The 14,226-nt window shown below is 37.7% G+C and overlaps 2 long non-coding RNA genes across 2 annotated transcripts; one reads left to right on the forward strand and one right to left on the reverse strand.

Moving 5' to 3' along the window:
- The first annotated feature begins 3,614 nt into the window (after positions 1–3,614).
- Positions 3,615–7,542, forward strand: LOC109204475 (uncharacterized). Its single transcript, XR_002063959.2, has 4 exons — positions 3,615–4,258; positions 5,992–6,103; positions 6,687–6,962; positions 7,483–7,542. It is a non-coding gene; the product is annotated as an uncharacterized LOC109204475 (long non-coding RNA).
- Positions 7,543–10,298: 2,756 nt separating this feature from the next.
- LOC109204474 (uncharacterized) lies at positions 10,299–13,989 on the reverse strand. The gene is made up of 4 exons (XR_002063957.2): positions 13,576–13,989; positions 11,738–11,849; positions 10,879–11,154; positions 10,299–10,358 (listed from the first exon to the last, which is right to left on the reverse strand). It is a non-coding gene; the product is annotated as an uncharacterized LOC109204474 (long non-coding RNA).
- Positions 13,990–14,226: the final 237 nt, after the last annotated feature.

Below are 14,226 nucleotides of genomic sequence, written 5' to 3' on the forward strand. Positions count from 1 at the left end.
GTTGTTGTTGTTCCTCCACTTGCAACAGCAGCAGCCTCCTGTGACTGTGAGGGCTGGTTACTGGTTGTTGCTAGTACTACCTGATGGTGCTCCGACAGCTAACGTCATTAATTTGATACTTTTTACGGCATTTATTTTTATTTTTTCTGTCTCAGCTCTTCAGCTCTATCTTTTCACTACTTCTTTTACACTAAACTCTGTTCCACAGCGAAGGTAGGGGAGGGTTGTGTTGAGAGATTTCATTGGACAATACAATATCAGGATGAAAATGAACAAATGGGCTGCTTTACTGCCGGTACGCAGCAGCTCTTCAATTGACTCATGGGCTCAAATGTTCTGATTGGAAAAGGTTGAACATGAATAGTCATGTAAAATGTGGAGTCTAGAGAATCAGAGTCAGGAATGTGAACAAAGGAGGGGAGAATAAGTGGGATTATGAATGTGAAACAACCACTTTAAGCAAATCTCTAAATCAACAATAAATTCACAATTAGTTCTGTAGCAGTTCTATAAGTAGCACTGCAAGTAGTAATTCAGCTCTGAGTACAATAATGTGAATCCTGAATCAGTCTCAGGTACAAATGTGAACTCTACAGACAATGAACACATTAGTAATCAGATTACATGTGCAGTAAAATGTGTGACATTGTTCTTAATTTCAGTTTTGTGGAGCTGATGAGCTGAATCACTTTTTATATGACTGTTGTGACTGCTGTTGTGGTGTCTGAATAAAATAGAGAGCCTCTTAAATTTCAAACACACATGCAGTTCTGTGTGATTAAAGAATGAAAGTGTAAAAGGTCAGAAAGCATCATCACATCTTTGGCACCATTATTTCTTTGTTTTTAACTTTTAAAGTCTTATTTGTTCTAATTTAGTTTCAGGTCCATAAAAAGATTATTTCAACAAAACTCAAGACTCACGAACAACGTCAGCAACAAAATCCAACTCAGAACATTTTGACAACATTTAGAGAACTGCCAGCATCCAGATCAACAGCAGTTATATTAAACAATGACATGCTCTTGGTTTAATGTCAGAAGACTGATAATATGGTTTATCTTTGTATTAAAATCTTATTGTGTTCATTTGTTTGTAGCAAGTGGAGGCTGGATGGTGTGGGACATTGTTTCCATCCAGACACAATTTCAATATTTTATTATACAAGTTTGATTCAGTCTCTTTTTTATTTCTTTAAGATGTTCCCTCACTTTTTTCGAAATTTTATATGTGATCTCTACAGCTTACTGGACATGCTTATTGCATATTTTTCATATCAGTAAAAAAAATAGTTTAAAAATGTTTAGAATACTTGATGCCAAATCATGATACGGATTTTACAGTGTGATTCATGTCATCACTAAGACCATGAGAGAGAAAATGTTGTGTACGATCAAAGTGATTGTTTTCTGTAGGTGATGTTTGTGTCTTTTATACTGTGGACAGTTTAATGTGTGTAAAATAATTGTGGTCCTTTTAAAAATGCAACATTTTCTTCAAAATAATATTACACCACACCTCTTTGTTCCTCTGAGTGACCTTTGATGCTCATATATGTATAAAAATCTTGTTTCTAACTGTCTGCAATATGATATTTATTAATCAGCTGAAAATGACTCATGATTTCTGGTTGAGCTCCCAGAAAAGAGGAAATGCAGCCTGTGGATGAGGAGAAAAATGTTTTGTTCAGTAAATGACTTGTTTTAGCAAAGAGGAAACAAGAAATGCAGACAATGACAGCACAGTGGTGTTGTCTTCACAACTACATGCTGAAATTGTCAAATATAAATATAAAGTATTTCCTTAGTTGAAGGGATATAAAGTGTCAGGTGTGCCCCTGTAGCTCTGCACTTGTTCTCTGTGTGGACTGCACATTTTTATATGATCTACCTGTACTGGGAAAAAATACCACACTGTGAGAACTGATGAAAACTCTCCTTTAGAAAAATAGCAGCAAATAGTTGTTAAGAGAAGCTGTGAAGAGTGTTTCTCACACTGATAACAACTGATAACAACAAACTGTATGAGCTCAGATTGTGGTCATAAATACTTTGTACTTGTAAATCAAATGTGTATTTGTGAATTAAGTTTTGTAACCTAACCGAAATATGTGATTTTTTTTTTGTTTGTGCATGTACAGATGAGTATTTGTGTGTGTGTAAAAAAGATTTGTGTTTGTAAAAGATATTTATACGAGTTTAAAAAAAAAATTTTTAACGTCTGCTTACAGGTAAGAAGCAAAAAACTACTTGTAAAACTCTTCACTCAAGTTTCCTGGCTGTGTGTGGATTTCAACTTTCTTTCAGCTGATTGCTCAATGTCATGTCAAACACAGATTTAACAATGCAATCAGAGAACAAGTGGGTTTGGCTGTCGGAGGGGTTGTGATTGACATGACATTGAGCAATCAGCTGAAAGGAAGAAAAATGTACACACACACAAATACTCATCTGTAGATGCACAAAAAAAAAAAATCCACGTTTTGGTTTACAAGGTTACAAAACTCAGTTCACAAATACGCATTTGATTTACAGGTACAAAATATTTATGATATGATATATTTATTTGAGCCCATATTAGCCAGAGTCCGCCTGTATGGAAGAAATATAGTATCATCAGAATCCAACTTTTTTTAGACATTGAATTTATAACACTGAATTTTTATCCTCCAAATTTCCCTGCAAAAAATTCACCTGAAAAAATTCACCTGCAAAAAATTCACCTGCAAAAATTCACCTGCAAAAATTCACCTGAAAAAAATTCACCATCAAATATTCACCTGCAAAAAATTCACCTGCAAAAAATTCACCATCAAATATTCACCTGCAAAAAATTCACCTGCAAAAATTCGCCTGCAAAAATTCAACTGCAAAAGTGTTGAACTTAAATGACCCAAGCCAGAGCAATCAGCACTAGATCGAGTCGAGCGGCTCTCAGCCAATTAAATTACGCTGTTTGATCACATGACACCGTTAGCCAGCAGTGTGTCTCCTGAAAAGAGAGCTGTTTAGAGGTGAGTGATTAAGGCTGTATCCCAATTCAGGGGCTGTATCCCAATTCAGGGTCTGCAGCATTAAAGTACGCAGCCTCAACGATCCTCAAGGGCCGCGTACTCAAAGACCGCTAAGGCCGGAAGTGCGAGGCTCGTGAAATGGGACGGTCTAGCCTCCGTCGCGCTTCCCAGGTTGCCTAGCAACCATAACACCAACCGCTGGAAACGTTTCGTACAGCTTTGTTTGACAGAAATGAAGGAGAACATATTTTTGTTCGTGTGTTTGTTTCTACACGAGCTTTGTGTGATTTAATAAGTATCTGATGCTGAGACCACAGGACTGTAAAACATGATTGTTGGCCTTCATTTCTGTACTGAACAGTCATTTAAGATTAGCTAGTAAATAACAATTAGCTAATGTTGTTCATGAGACTAAAGTCAGTGTAAATATGATATGGCCAATATCATAGTTATTATATTAATCATAAGTTATTGCAGCAGTGAGTTTGAACTCTCAAATCAAATCACTTCTATTGTCACATCACATGTGCAGGTACACTGGTACAGCACATGTGATGTGACAATCATGTGAATGAACTCTATGGAAGAAATATAGTATCATCAGAATCCAACTTTTTTTAGACATTGAATTTATAACACTGAATTTTTATCCTCCAAATTTCCCTGCAAAAATATTCACCTGCAAAAATTCACCTGCAAAAAATTCACCTGAAAAAATTCACCTGCAAAAATTCACCTGCAAAAAATTCACCTGCAAAAATTCACCTGCAAAAAATTCACCTGCAAAAATTCACCTGCAAAAATTCACCTGAAAAAAATTCACCATCAAATATTCACCTGCAAAAAATTCACCTGCAAAAATTCGCCTGCAAAAATTCAACTGCAAAAGTGTTGAACTTAAATGACCCAAGCCAGAGCAATCAGCACTAGATCGAGTCGAGCGGCTCTCAGCCAATTAAATTACGCTGTTTGATCACATGACACCGTTAGCCAGCAGTGTGTCTCCTGAAAAGAGAGCTGATTAGAGGTGAGTGATTAAGTTTTTCTCCTAAATAGAGATCATTACAGAACGCCTAGTCCTACTTAAAATCCCATTCATTTTTCTTTTATTTTATCATCTACTCGAACTGAGGAAAACATTTGACTAACTCAACGAACATTTCCGCGCCTCCCCTGCCTGTCTGCAGAGGCAGTTTTGAATTTAGGAGTGGCAAGATGGCAGCGGCAAACCCTGGCGGTTCTCCGGTAAGTATATTGTGTTTTATCTTCAAGTTTGTCTTTTGAAACGTTAATTTTATTTAAATCCGTTGGTCACGTATAAAGTACACAGACGGGGTCTTTGCTCAACTCGTCTGAGGCGTGTCTCACTAAGCGCTACATGCTAGCATCCTGCTAACCGAGCTAACCTTTACATGCTGTGCTCTACAAAATAGGATACTCGGTACAAAACCATACTCCGCAGATATTGATAGATAGACGAACACTGCAAATATAATGTGGGAAACGAGAACGGCATTGGGTGAAGGGGTAAAATACACCATGAATAAAGCCATAGAGTGAATGGCTGCCATGGTTGCAGAACGGCCTGATTTAATGACAAGAATGGGGAAGAGTGAGGTGAAGTGAACCAAAGCCACAAAACACGGTCAGACAAGGCGGGAATAGGGCAGTGATATGTCCGTCAGTATGAAGTTGGTGTGTGCTTTGGTGACCAAAAACTCGAGACCGGTAGCAGGAAGATGGGTGACTCGTGTTTCACTGAAATAGTGGTGAATTAAAACATCCTTTGTTGGGGAAATTTAGGTGTAAATGCATCCATACAGGCGAGACAGAGGCAGACCAGGCAGTGAAGAAAACAAGGCAAACATTAGAAATATTAAAACGGAAATATAGAATTAATATAACATACAATTAGGGAAAATTGAAGGAATACAGTGTAAATTATACTGTAAAGTCATTAAAACAGCATAACCTGATTAAAAGAAACATGTAATTGGGTAGGATGGTGATGATGATGATGATGATGATGATAATAATATTAAAAAACATGTACAAGATGGGCATGTATACTTGTACCCAGAATTTAACAACTATAAAGTTGTGGCATGCCAGTACCTTACCCCTTCCATTATATCCACACTTTCAGAAAAGGATATGGTCAATATCTTTACAAATACTATCTAAACTTAAACAGATAGCATAAGTTAAACAGGATATTCCCTCTGCATTCTCCTAGAGAGAATACATCAAATTAAACAAATAAGTAGTCTATGGCATTTAAAAGTGGTTACCTACAATTCTGAAATAATAATACTAATTCTTATTGATGATGATACTGTATTTGAAATCCTGGTGTAACATTTGTGTCTGAACCCGACATCATAAAATGATTACCCTTGTAATGTCAGGGAGCTACAACCAAGGAGGGAAAATATTACTATCTCACCCCTTGTATCCAATTACATAACAGCACTGCTTGGTAAAGGTGTTGAAATAGCTGGGTCGCTCAGTTTGGGGAAAATTGTGGGTAGCCTGCAAGGGCCTCAACTTCTCCATTCCCACAATGTGCAACAAATGGGCACAGCTGATCTTCAAGAGTGGAACATTGGCCAGTTACTTCCAACTTTAACGTATTTTTGCAAATATATTCTTAAAATTGTCTCTTTACACAGATCATAATGATACAAGATGGCACTTGTGTAATTTCCTACAAATTCAATAAATCTAAATAATTGTTACTATCCTGTTAAATCCTGAAAAATGTTTTAACAGCTGTGTTAAACTTCATACTGACACATGCTGGAAAGTGCATTCATGAGACTTTTTTTTATGCCTTCTAGAGCAGTAGCAATCAAAGATTTTAAGGATTCTTTTACATTTTTTTAAACACTTTGATTAAGGCATATGTTGTTCTTTATTGTCAGATCTAAGTTTGTTTAAAGCTTCGAATGTTTTGGGGTACTTTTCTTTGTTTTCAGGGTTCGTGGCAACCACGGATGGGGAAAATGTGGAGGTTGCACGGCTGATGTTTACTGTTCATGGCACAGGAAGAGGCAGTTTTATTTCAGGAATGAGTGAGCACAATCAAAGGTTTGTTCTCATAAAATACTGTCAACCTCCAATGTTTCTGACATAAGATGGAAGGTGTTGCAGCTTTATTTCCATTATTTAAAAATACATAAACATTTAAAGGGTATAGCTTTATGAAAAAAGTTTTATAGTAAAATGTCTTTAGAGAACAGTGCCCTATCCAGCAGGATATATTGTCTGATATGTGTCAGGTGTTTTTTGTTGTTGTTGTTGTTTCTTTCAATTTCCATTATTTACCCCTCAAGGAAGAAAATATTGGACAGGTCCTACAAACCCCAAAGAGCCTTCAGGACTCTGCCCTATTTTTAGTTATTCACACACCTTTTCCAGTCTGTTACTTCCTTCCCTGAATGTTCATTCTGTGTTAATGGTCTGGTTGTCATCTCATTTGTTGCCACTGATCATTACAACCCTTTTGGCACCTTTTAAGTGATATGCCTGGGTCCTTCCTACATGCCCTGATAATGTATTATTACTGTTGTCATGCACACATTTCATGTAGGGTTAGAAACAAGCAGGGAATTTCTCATACACACCAAAGAAAGGCCATACCTAATTAAATATTTTTTATATATTATTTCAGAATAGAGCGACTGTGGAGAGACCTCTGGGTGGCCATTACATGCTTTACTACGATGTTCTTCACAACCTTGAGGAAGAAGACCTTCTTGACATTTCAAATGCTGCCCACCTCTTTTGCTGCCATTACGTCTTTCTTCCTCGACTGGAGGATGATTTTAATACATTTTGCAGTGGATGGGACAACCATCCACTGCGAACAGAAAACAACATGAGTCCCAACCAGCTGTGGGAGTTGGGTCACAGATATCACCCTGTTCCTGTTCCAGAAAACACACAGGTAAAGGTGCACATTTTTAGTACTCATTGATTTTCTTACAGAGAATGTGATGATTTTATGGATAATTAAAGTCAGTCATAAATCCACAAACACAACAAGCTGAAAGTCAGTGATGCTGCTCGGTTTGCAGTCCTGAATATCACGGCACAAGCAGGATTCACTGCACTGTTAATGTTAGCTATGTTATATTGCTGCCTCTGTTCGGTGGTGTCGAGCCAAACGGACTTTAACGTGTGTTTGAACGAGCTGACGGTTCACTCGTTAAGCTGAAAGAAAGATGCTTTAATCACAGGAGTCACGCATGTGTCCACTGTAGCATCTGGGAACTCTTCTTGTTTAGCACTCGTAATAACACAAACACTAAATCCTCCTTCTCTTGTGCTGTTTTGTAGCAGTGTATACACCTGAGACTGTCACCTGTCTGTCTGTCCTGCACTCTCTCTCTGTTTCTTTCTCTCTGATTGTGGAATAAAAGTATGAACATGTATTTATAAGTTACACTTGTGTTTGAATCCTGCAGCTTATCACACATTTGATTTCCATGTGTGACGACTGCAAGTGTCCAGAGTGAGGACAGACTGAGGGACCCACTGCTGCACATCACCTGTGAGGCTTTGCACCCCTGATGATCCACCAGGACAAACTCAGCAGTGTGTGAGGAAGAGGAGGAAGAGCCAGCAGCAGCTGACAGATGGAGAGAATAGACAGACTGTTCCCTGTTTGTGAAGGACTGCTAGAAAAGTTTAACATAACTAATTGTCTGTCCTGAATCAGTCTTATTAGGTAATGTTCAAATAATGTTATCGTTCCAGTGTTTTCAGTGTGGGAGAAAGTACTCAGGGCCTTCAAGTTACACACTATGAAAGGCAGCAACAAGTTTAATGTTCAGAAACCTAAAGTATGTATCAGCAGCAGAATGGAGTAAAAATAAATGTTTGTTTCAGTTCTATGAAGCTTTGAGTATTTTGGATTAGTAGCACTGCTGTGTTTGTTGCATCATATTGCTGTAATTGTTTATATGCTTTATATATTCTGAGGTAAGTTGATCTATAGTGTTACATCATATTCTATAAGGATGTTATGTGTTTGTACACTTTCTGCCCAGTTTGACCCATTTTGCAGAAGTCAGCCTGTTTAAGGCTCTGATATCTATTCTGTATGACTTAAAGCAGTTATGACATGGTCTGATTTTCTCACCCAATAAAGGAATATTTAATATATCAGTCTACTCTTCATTGTATCAGAAACAGTTTTCACAGCTCGTACGTTTTCTTTTTACACATATATGCAAGCATTGAGCCAAATGTAATAATGCCAACATATTAAACAAACATTTGTCTCTTATATATAATACATCTACATATACACTGTCAAAGATATTTGTCTTTGAGTGAAGATTTAAGGTGACAGGACTTATAAATAACTGGAACTTGAATCTTTACTGAAGCTCAGTATTTGACTCAGAGTTCATTCACATGATTGTCACATCACATGTGCTGTACCAGTGTACCTGCACATGTGATGTGACAATAGAAGTGATTTGATTTGAGAGTTCAAACTCACTGCTGCAATAACTTATGATTAATATAATAACTATGATATTGGCCATATCATATTTACACTGACTTTAGTCTCATGAACAACATTAGCTAATTGTTATTTACTAGCTAATCTTAAATGACTGTTCAGTACAGAAATGAAGGCCAACAATCATGTTTTACAGTCCTGTGGTCTCAGCATCAGATACTTATTAAATCACACAAAGCTCGTGTAGAAACAAACACACGAACAAAAATATGTTCTCCTTCATTTCTGTCAAACAAAGCTGTACGAAACGTTTCCAGCGGTTGGTGTTATGGTTGCTAGGCAACCTGGGAAGCGCGACGGAGGCTAGACCGTCCCATTTCACGAGCCTCGCACTTCCGGCCTTAGCGGTCTTTGAGTACGCGGCCCTTGAGGATCGTTGAGGCTGCGTACTTTAATGCTGCAGACCCTGAATTGGGATACAGCCCCTGAATTGGGATACAGCCTTAATCACTCACCTCTAAACAGCTCTCTTTTCAGGAGACACACTGCTGGCTAACGGTGTCATGTGATCAAACAGCGTAATTTAATTGGCTGAGAGCCGCTCGACTCGATCTAGTGCTGATTGCTCTGGCTTGGGTCATTTAAGTTCAACACTTTTGCAGTTGAATTTTTGCAGGCGAATTTTTGCAGGTGAATTTTTTGCAGGTGAATATTTGATGGTGAATTTTTTGCAGGTGAATTTTTTGCAGGTGAATATTTGATGGTGAATTTTTTTCAGGTGAATTTTTGCAGGTGAATTTTTTGCAGGTGAATTTTTTCAGGTGAATTTTTTGCAGGGAAATTTGGAGGATAAAAATTCAGTGTTATAAATTCAATGTCTAAAAAAAGTTGGATTCTGATGATACTATATTTCTTCCATAGAACTCTGAGTCAAATACTGAGCTTCAGTAAAGATTCAAGTTCCAGTTATTTATAAGTCCTGTCACCTTAAATCTTCACTCAAAGACAAATATCTTTGACAGTGTATATGTAGATGTATTATATATAAGAGACAAATGTTTGTTTAATATGTTGGCATTATTACATTTGGCTCAATGCTTGCATATATGTGTAAAAAGAAAACGTACGAGCTGTGAAAACTGTTTCTGATACAATGAAGAGTAGACTGATATATTAAATATTCCTTTATTGGGTGAGAAAATCAGACCATGTCATAACTGCTTTAAGTCATACAGAATAGATATCAGAGCCTTAAACAGGCTGACTTCTGCAAAATGGGTCAAACTGGGCAGAAAGTGTACAAACACATAACATCCTTATAGAATATGATGTAACACTATAGATCAACTTACCTCAGAATATATAAAGCATATAAACAATTACAGCAATATGATGCAACAAACACAGCAGTGCTACTAATCCAAAATACTCAAAGCTTCATAGAACTGAAACAAACATTTATTTTTACTCCATTCTGCTGCTGATACATACTTTAGGTTTCTGAACATTAAACTTGTTGCTGCCTTTCATAGTGTGTAACTTGAAGGCCCTGAGTACTTTCTCCCACACTGAAAACACTGGAACGATAACATTATTTGAACATTACCTAATAAGACTGATTCAGGACAGACAATTAGTTATGTTAAACTTTTCTAGCAGTCCTTCACAAACAGGGAACAGTCTGTCTATTCTCTCCATCTGTCAGCTGCTGCTGGCTCTTCCTCCTCTTCCTCACACACTGCTGAGTTTGTCCTGGTGGATCATCAGGGGTGCAAAGCCTCACAGGTGATGTGCAGCAGTGGGTCCCTCAGTCTGTCCTCACTCTGGACACTTGCAGTCGTCACACATGGAAATCAAATGTGTGATAAGCTGCAGGATTCAAACACAAGTGTAACTTATAAATACATGTTCATACTTTTATTCCACAATCAGAGAGAAAGAAACAGAGAGAGAGTGCAGGACAGACAGACAGGTGACAGTCTCAGGTGTATACACTGCTACAAAACAGCACAAGAGAAGGAGGATTTAGTGTTTGTGTTATTACGAGTGCTAAACAAGAAGAGTTCCCAGATGCTACAGTGGACACATGCGTGACTCCTGTGATTAAAGCATCTTTCTTTCAGCTTAACGAGTGAACCGTCAGCTCGTTCAAACACACGTTAAAGTCCGTTTGGCTCGACACCACCGAACAGAGGCAGCAATATAACATAGCTAACATTAACAGTGCAGTGAATCCTGCTTGTGCCGTGATATTCAGGACTGCAAACCGAGCAGCATCACTGACTTTCAGCTTGTTGTGTTTGTGGATTTATGACTGACTTTAATTATCCATAAAATCATCACATTCTCTGTAAGAAAATCAATGAGTACTAAAAATGTGCACCTTTACCTGTGTGTTTTCTGGAACAGGAACAGGGTGATATCTGTGACCCAACTCCCACAGCTGGTTGGGACTCATGTTGTTTTCTGTTCGCAGTGGATGGTTGTCCCATCCACTGCAAAATGTATTAAAATCATCCTCCAGTCGAGGAAGAAAGACGTAATGGCAGCAAAAGAGGTGGGCAGCATTTGAAATGTCAAGAAGGTCTTCTTCCTCAAGGTTGTGAAGAACATCGTAGTAAAGCATGTAATGGCCACCCAGAGGTCTCTCCACAGTCGCTCTATTCTGAAATAATATATAAAAAATATTTAATTAGGTATGGCCTTTCTTTGGTGTGTATGAGAAATTCCCTGCTTGTTTCTAACCCTACATGAAATGTGTGCATGACAACAGTAATAATACATTATCAGGGCATGTAGGAAGGACCCAGGCATATCACTTAAAAGGTGCCAAAAGGGTTGTAATGATCAGTGGCAACAAATGAGATGACAACCAGACCATTAACACAGAATGAACATTCAGGGAAGGAAGTAACAGACTGGAAAAGGTGTGTGAATAACTAAAAATAGGGCAGAGTCCTGAAGGCTCTTTGGGGTTTGTAGGACCTGTCCAATATTTTCTTCCTTGAGGGGTAAATAATGGAAATTGAAAGAAACAACAACAACAACAAAAAACACCTGACACATATCAGACAATATATCCTGCTGGATAGGGCACTGTTCTCTAAAGACATTTTACTATAAAACTTTTTTCATAAAGCTATACCCTTTAAATGTTTATGTATTTTTAAATAATGGAAATAAAGCTGCAACACCTTCCATCTTATGTCAGAAACATTGGAGGTTGACAGTATTTTATGAGAACAAACCTTTGATTGTGCTCACTCATTCCTGAAATAAAACTGCCTCTTCCTGTGCCATGAACAGTAAACATCAGCCGTGCAACCTCCACATTTTCCCCATCCGTGGTTGCCACGAACCCTGAAAACAAAGAAAAGTACCCCAAAACATTCGAAGCTTTAAACAAACTTAGATCTGACAATAAAGAACAACATATGCCTTAATCAAAGTGTTTAAAAAAATGTAAAAGAATCCTTAAAATCTTTGATTGCTACTGCTCTAGAAGGCATAAAAAAAAGTCTCATGAATGCACTTTCCAGCATGTGTCAGTATGAAGTTTAACACAGCTGTTAAAACATTTTTCAGGATTTAACAGGATAGTAACAATTATTTAGATTTATTGAATTTGTAGGAAATTACACAAGTGCCATCTTGTATCATTATGATCTGTGTAAAGAGACAATTTTAAGAATATATTTGCAAAAATACGTTAAAGTTGGAAGTAACTGGCCAATGTTCCACTCTTGAAGATCAGCTGTGCCCATTTGTTGCACATTGTGGGAATGGAGAAGTTGAGGCCCTTGCAGGCTACCCACAATTTTCCCCAAACTGAGCGACCCAGCTATTTCAACACCTTTACCAAGCAGTGCTGTTATGTAATTGGATACAAGGGGTGAGATAGTAATATTTTCCCTCCTTGGTTGTAGCTCCCTGACATTACAAGGGTAATCATTTTATGATGTCGGGTTCAGTGTTACACCAGGATTTCAAATACAGTATCATCATCAATAAGAATTAGTATTATTATTTCAGAATTGTAGGTAACCACTTTTAAATGCCATAGACTACTTATTTGTTTAATTTGATGTATTCTCTCTAGGAGAATGCAGAGGGAATATCCTGTTTAACTTATGCTATCTGTTTAAGTTTAGATAGTATTTGTAAAGATATTGACCATATCCTTTTCTGAAAGTGTGGATATAATGGAAGGGGTAAGGTACTGGCATGCCACAACTTTATAGTTGTTAAATTCTGGGTACAAGTATACATGCCCATCTTGTACATGTTTTTTAATATTATTATCATCATCATCATCATCATCATCACCATCCTACCCAATTACATGTTTCTTTTAATCAGGTTATGCTGTTTTAATGACTTTACAGTATAATTTACACTGTATTCCTTCAATTTTCCCTAATTGTATGTTATATTAATTCTATATTTCCGTTTTAATATTTCTAATGTTTGCCTTGTTTTCTTCACTGCCTGGTCTGCCTCTGTCTCGCCTGTATGGATGCATTTACACCTAAATTTCCCCAACAAAGGATGTTTTAATTCACCACTATTTCAGTGAAACACGAGTCACCCATCTTCCTGCTACCGGTCTCGAGTTTTTGGTCACCAAAGCACACACCAACTTCATACTGACGGACATATCACTGCCCTATTCCCGCCTTGTCTGACCGTGTTTTGTGGCTTTGGTTCACTTCACCTCACTCTTCCCCATTCTTGTCATTAAATCAGGCCGTTCTGCAACCATGGCAGCCATTCACTCTATGGCTTTATTCATGGTGTATTTTACCCCTTCACCCAATGCCGTTCTCGTTTCCCACATTATATTTGCAGTGTTCGTCTATCTATCAATATCTGCGGAGTATGGTTTTGTACCGAGTATCCTATTTTGTAGAGCACAGCATGTAAAGGTTAGCTCGGTTAGCAGGATGCTAGCATGTAGCGCTTAGTGAGACACGCCTCAGACGAGTTGAGCAAAGACCCCGTCTGTGTACTTTATACGTGACCAACGGATTTAAATAAAATTAACGTTTCAAAAGACAAACTTGAAGATAAAACACAATATACTTACCGGAGAACCGCCAGGGTTTGCCGCTGCCATCTTGCCACTCCTAAATTCAAAACTGCCTCTGCAGACAGGCAGGGGAGGCGCGGAAATGTTCGTTGAGTTAGTCAAATGTTTTCCTCAGTTCGAGTAGATGATAAAATAAAAGAAAAATGAATGGGATTTTAAGTAGGACTAGGCGTTCTGTAATGATCTCTATTTAGGAGAAAAACTTAATCACTCACCTCTAATCAGCTCTCTTTTCAGGAGACACACTGCTGGCTAACGGTGTCATGTGATCAAACAGCGTAATTTAATTGGCTGAGAGCCGCTCGACTCGATCTAGTGCTGATTGCTCTGGCTTGGGTCATTTAAGTTCAACACTTTTGCAGTTGAATTTTTGCAGGCGAATTTTTGCAGGTGAATTTTTTGCAGGTGAATATTTGATGGTGAATTTTTTGCAGGTGAATTTTTTGCAGGTGAATATTTGATGGTGAATTTTTTTCAGGTGAATTTTTGCAGGTGAATTTTTTGCAGGTGAATATTTGATGGTGAATTTTTTGCAGGTGAATTTTTTGCAGGTGAATATTTGATGGTGAATTTTTTTCAGGTGAATTTTTGCAGGTGAATTTTTGCAGGTGAATTTTTTGCAGGTGAATTTTTGCAGGTGAATTTTTT

Source organism: Oreochromis niloticus, linkage group LG3 (genome assembly GCF_001858045.2).
Source record: "Oreochromis niloticus isolate F11D_XX linkage group LG3, O_niloticus_UMD_NMBU, whole genome shotgun sequence".
NCBI classification, from domain to species: domain Eukaryota; kingdom Metazoa; phylum Chordata; class Actinopteri; order Cichliformes; family Cichlidae; genus Oreochromis; species Oreochromis niloticus.